A 6225-nucleotide genomic window follows, 5' to 3' on the forward strand; every position below is an offset into this window, starting at 1 on the left:
GGCCTGGAAATCTTTATAACAACAAATCAACAACCAAACTAAACAACTCTGGTCTTTGATTCTGCTGCAGAGTTAGATTTGAGAATTTCTACTGCAGGAAACAGTATTAAGAGAAGTTTGCAAATGAAAAAAAAGTTCTTGTTTTTCTTTAATTTACTTGGTGAGATTAGAAAACATACATATATATGATATTTTATATATGTAATTTTTATTTCTAGGCCTTAATTATGTCTTTTGCAAAAGAGGAAAGTTGGAACTATACTGTAAAAGATAGAAATTTTTAGTCAGAGGTGCTCTCATTAATACTTCCTTCTTCTTTTGATCAATAATAGGAATATGTGCAATGTTTTCAGAGACAACCATTGTTCAGTGGGTCGTGCTGGCTTTACTGGGGTTTTTCTGCCTCCTGCCCCAAAACCCAGCCCTTCCTTAAAGCTGGGAGAGGGGGCCAGTTCCTGACTCTGAGCACTCTGAGGTCCAGGGGTAAGCCACCATGAGCAAATGGAAGGCACAGCAGCAGACGCTCAATGGGGGAAATCACTAATGTGCTCACAGAACTTGAAAACTATGGGAAGACCATGAACCAGGCCATCCTCAAGTACAATGCTTACAGAAAAGCAGCATCTGTGATAGCAGAAAACCCATACAAAATAAAAAGTGGAGCAGAAGCTAAGAAATTGCCTGAAGTAGGAACAAAAAATTGCTGAAAAGATCGATGAATTTTTAGTGACTGGAAAATTGTGTAAGCTGGAAAAGATCAGCAGGGTGATACGAGTTCCTCTATCAATTTCCTGACTCAAGTTAGTGGCATTGGTCCATCTGCTGCAAGGAAGTTTGCAGATGAAGGAATTAAAACATTAGAAGATCTCAGAAAAAAATGAAGATATGTTGAACCGTCATCAGTGAATTCGGCTGAAATATTTTGAGGAGTTTGAGAAAAGAATTCATCCTGAAGGAATGTTACAAATGTAAGAAATTATGCTAATGGAATATTAAAAACTGGATTCTGAATTCATTGCTATGGTCTGTGGCAGTTTCCGAAGAGGTGCAGAGTCTGTTGGTGACATGGATGTTCTGACTCATCCAAACTTTACTTCTGAATCAACCAAATAGCCAAAGCTGTTACATCGTGTTGTGGAGCAGTTATAGAAGGTCCATTTTATTACAGATGCTCTGTCAAAAGGGGAAACAAAGTTCATTGGTGATTGCCAGCTTCCCAGTAAAAATGATGAAAAGGAGTATCCACACAGGAGAATTGATAGAAGGTTGCTACCCAAGGATCAATATTACCATGGTGTTCTCTATTTCACTAGGAGGATATTTTCAGTAAGAATATGAGTGCTCATCCCCTAGAAAAGGGCTTCCTGATTAATGAATACATAGTCCATCCCTGGTGAGTCACTGGAGTTGCTGGAGAACCTCTGCCATGAGTGGATCATGAGAAAGCCATTTTTGGCTACGTTCAGTGGAAATACCAAGAACCTAAGGATCAAAGTGGATAGGGTCTATTCTTCATTCCAGGCATAGCTCAACTCAATAGGAGTCTTAACTTATTTCTTAACCTTTGCTATGTAAGAGTCCCTGGTGTTTTTAGATGATTGTTTCTTCTTCTTGCTTTTGCTTACGCTGTAGTCAATAAGGTCTTTTGTACTATTAAAAAAAAAAAAGGATATGTAGTGTTTCATCCATCATCATGCAAGTACCAGTGAATAACCATCATTTTACTTTGTAGGTCAGGTTCCCCATGAAACAGACTCTTAGCTGAAGTACAAGTGGCTTATTAGAGAATGAAGAAATCAGGATGGGCAGAGGGAGAGGTAGAACTTTCATGGAGTCCTCACAGGGCTCTCAGACAATCTGTAATGCAGGTGTATGACTTCTGAGATGTCTCAAATGGAAGTGAGGGGTCTTGGGCTGTGGACCTGCGTACCAGCCCATCTTTGCATGGGGATTGCTTTCAGAGAAGGTGCAGAGGCTGTGCGCGTGAGGCAGCTCCCTTCAGTTGAGGGAAATTCCTGGCTAAGAACAAACCTGAGAGGTCAGCAGACAACAGTGTTGGTAGCTGGTGAAAGGAGTTTCTCAGTCCTAAAGAAGGGTGGTCCCTTGGAGGCTCCTCACAGCATCTGCTACAGTTTACCTCTTGTCCTGGTGGATTCTTCTTCCTCTGTATATTCACTCAGTCTGAGAATAGCCGCTCTACGATGTTGGTTGCTCTGCCTTCCTAGGCAATTTAAAGAAGAGAAAGGTGAGTTGGATGAACTAAATGGCCCTCAGCACTTGAAGCTTACAACCTGATACCTACTGTCTCTTCCTTCACTCTACAATCCAAAATCATGGGGCAACTGGGTGGCTCAGTCAGTTAAGCATTTGACTCTTGATTTCCACTCAGGTCATGATCTTGGGGTTGTGAGATCGAGCCCCATGTTGGGCTCTACTCGGGGTGTGAAGCCTGCTTAAAACTTGCCCTTTTCCTTTGCCCTTTCCCTCACTCATGCTCGTGCTCTTTCTAAAATAATAAAATAGGGATCCCTGGGTGGCGCAGCGGTTTGGCGCCTGCCTTTGGCCCAGGGCACGATCTTGGAGACCCAGGATCGAATCCCACGTCGGGCTCCCGGTGCATGGAGCCTGCTTCTCCCTCTGCCTATGTCTCTGCCTCTCTCTCTCTCTGTGTGACTCTCATAAATAAATAAAAATTAAAAAAAATAAAATAAAATAAAAAAATAAAATAAAATAATAAAATAAAATAGTAAGATAAAATAAAATAAAATAAAATAAAATAAAAATAAAAAATAAATAAAATAAAATAAAAAATAAATAAAATAAATAAAATAAAAATAAAATAAAAATAAAAAATAAATAAAATAAAATAATAAATAAATAAATAAAATATAAAATAAAATAAAATAAAATAAAAATAAAAAATAAATAAGATAAAATAAAAAATAAATAAAATAAATAAATAAAATAAAAATAAAATAAAAATAAAAAATAAATAAAATAAAATAATAAATAAATAAATAAAATATAAAATAAAATAAAATAAAATAAAATAAAATAAAATAAAATAAAATAAAATAAAATAAAATAAAATGCCTTTGCCTGCTGTTACCACCTCTGCTGGTCTACGTGGCTTGCTGGGGAGATGAGCCTTTTGTCACCAGCCTTTTTGAGGCCCTGGTCACTGTATTCATTGCTCCCTTTACCATAAAAAAATGGACAGAGGGATGTCAAGAATTGTTCTCTGAGAATCACCTGGAGTCCTTTTCTTTCTTTTTTTTTTTTTTTTAATCACCTGGATTCCTGAGTGATACATCACAGTACTTGCTCCCCATTGTCTTAAGATTGTTTTCCTTTTACTTTTTTCTTGACATTGGTATGTATGTTTGTGATTTTTATATTCCCTACCCCATAGGAAAAAGACCATAGTTACTATATGCAGAGCTTTGACAGGAGAAACATTTGAAGATTCCTCCCGTTATATGTTTCTTTATCTGAATGTGAAGATTGTTGTGGTTAGCTAGCTAGATTCTCAGTTTCTTTGAAGTGAAAGTGATGCCGGGCAGATAAGACTGGAGGACTGTCACCTGTCACATAAGAGAAGGTTTTATTTATTTTTTCTCATTTTTCTATAATCCTTATCCAGAATTAATTTTGGAGCTAGCTGGGAAAGATTCAAGCACTGTCACCCATTGTGAGAGATATAATATTAATTTTTTAAAATCTTATTTTTGCATGCTGAGGTATTTGTCTTAAGCCATCCCAGGACCTGGAAGTGGCATAGCTATTCAAGTTCAGATACCCATAATAAACATTGATATTAAGGTCCTTTTTTAAAATAATACATTTATTTTTTATTGGTGTTCAATTTGCCAACATACAGAATAACACCCAGTGCTCATCCCATCAAGTGCCCCCCTCAGTGCCCGTCACCCAGTCACCCTCACCCCCCGTCCTCCTACCCTTCCACCACCCCTAGTTCATTTCCCAGAGTTAGGAGTCTTCCATGTTCTGTCTCCCTTTCTGATATTTTCCCACTTATTTTTTCTCCTTTCCCTTTTATTCCCTTTCACTATTTTTTTATATTCCCCAAATGAATGAGACCATATTAATGTTTGTCCTTCTCCGATTGACTTATTTCATTCAGCATCATACCCTCCAGTTCCATCCACATAGAAGCAAATGGTGGGTATTTGTCATTTCTAATGGCTGAGGAATATTCCATTGTATACATAGACCACATCTTCTTTATCCATTTGTCTTTCAATGGACACCGAGGCTCCTTCCACAGTTTGGCAATTCCATATTCTATATATTTTAGGTAGAATTCTCTATCAGGGCACCAACATTACCAGTGATAATGGAAAGGAATTGTGATCCAAACAATTCAAATATTTTGTTCTTTGTGTTTTATCTTCTCTGGATTCGAGAAGTATATTTTGCCTTCTAAACCCTCCAAAGCCTCAGAGGATAACTCTAAGTGATTGGTTTATCACTCTGTCATGTTGACAAAGTTTATTTCCAAATGTAACAAGAAAACATATGATTAAATGTTACAATAAATAGGAAATACATTCCCTGGTGAAAATGAAACATCTTTGTACATACTATCCTAATAATTTCTCTCAAGGCTCCTCATAGCATTTTACTAATCTGAAGTTTAAAACCGGTGATGAATCTCAATCCTGATTTTCACATATAGTTTTATGAGGAAGAGCTGCTTTTGTGGGTTACATTATTGAATACAAATTACAAACGAAGCGTGTTCCAAAATATCCTCTTGTTAATCAGCTGTTTCTTTTTTTGTTTGTTTGTTTGTTTGTTTGTTTTTTAATCAGCTGTTTCATCCTCAGAACATATTTGCTTAAGGGTCAGAGTTGTATATGATGCTTTTATAAATCACTTTTTAAAGACCTATTTTCTCAGATGTTAATGATGTAAACATAACCAAAACATCATATGTAAGCAATATATTTAAAAAAAAATGAGACATTTTGTAAACCAAGTTTTAAATTTCATGAACTAAATTTTGTGCTCTAATTCCAATGTTGACCTGCCATAGTACTTGTGTTTCTTAGGAAAAATGCATTTTGATTTTCAAGTCACCTCATCGTGGAAAACAAACATTTCCCATCCTCTTCCATGAGTTTCTTCACTCACTTCCTTCATTTTCCCACTCCTTTTTTTTGAAATTCTTCCCTCCCTCCCTTCCTTCCTTAAATATTTATTGAGATTGGAGTATGTGTTGGGTCCTGTGCTTGGCTGAGGAGGTACACAAATAAAATGATCTACCCTTCCTTTAGAGAGCTCACAGTGCCAAACCAGGCAAATACACTTATGTGTTACATTATGTAAGTGATGAATGTGTAAATGAATAACTACAGTACAGGATAGTGTGGTAAGCACAATGACAGGAGGATGAATTTTTTTTAATTTTATTTTTTAAGATTTTATTTATTAGAGAGAGAGAGAGAGCATGAGAGAGAGGAGGGGCAGACAAAGAGAGAGAAATAGACTCCCTGCTGAGCAGGGAGCAGGGTGCCAACTTGATCCCAGGTCCCTAAGATTATGACCTGAGTCAAAGGCAGACACTTAACCCATTGAGCCACCTAGGCACCCCAGGAAGATGCATTTTTTAAACTTTAAATTCAGCTAGCCAATATATAGTACATCATTAATTTCAGATGTAGAATTCAGTGATTGATCAGTTGCATATATCACACAGTGCTCATCACATCATATGCCCTCTTTAATGCTCATCCCCCAGTTACCCTATCTCCCACCCCTCTCCCCTCCAGAAACCCTCAGTTTGTTTCCTAGAGCTAAGAGTCTCATATGGTTTGTCTCCCTCTCTGATTTCTTGCCATTCAATTTTCCCTCCCTTCTCCTATGATCCTCTGCACAGCGGAGGCTGCATTTTATTAATTTTTTTATTATTATTTTTTGGAAGCTGCATTTTAAAAAGAGGAAGTAAACATCCTAGTCTTGCAAAACTTTGCACAAAAAGAGAATGCCCTAACCTGATAAGTCTTTTTTCTGTATTTGTTTTTCCGTGTGAGAAAATAGTAAATAATTACTTAATAGGCAGAAAAGAAATCTCAAAAACTGGAAAAGAAAGAAAGAACAAATGAACAGTGCAGAGATAATAATGCCAGTGAAGCATGACATATTTGGGAGATACAAATTTCTCTATCAGAGGGCTTAGCTCAGAGTTGAAGAGGGTACTAA

The 6225-nt window shown here is 36.9% G+C and overlaps 1 pseudogene; it reads left to right on the forward strand.

Annotated features, from left to right (window-relative positions):
- Positions 1-493: 493 nt before the first annotated feature.
- Positions 494-1502, forward strand: LOC140633130 (DNA polymerase beta pseudogene; annotated as a pseudogene).
- The last annotated feature ends 4723 nt before the right edge of the window (positions 1503-6225 follow it).

Source organism: Canis lupus, chromosome 5, assembly GCF_048164855.1.
Source record: "Canis lupus baileyi chromosome 5, mCanLup2.hap1, whole genome shotgun sequence".
Lineage (NCBI taxonomy): Eukaryota > Metazoa > Chordata > Mammalia > Carnivora > Canidae > Canis > Canis lupus.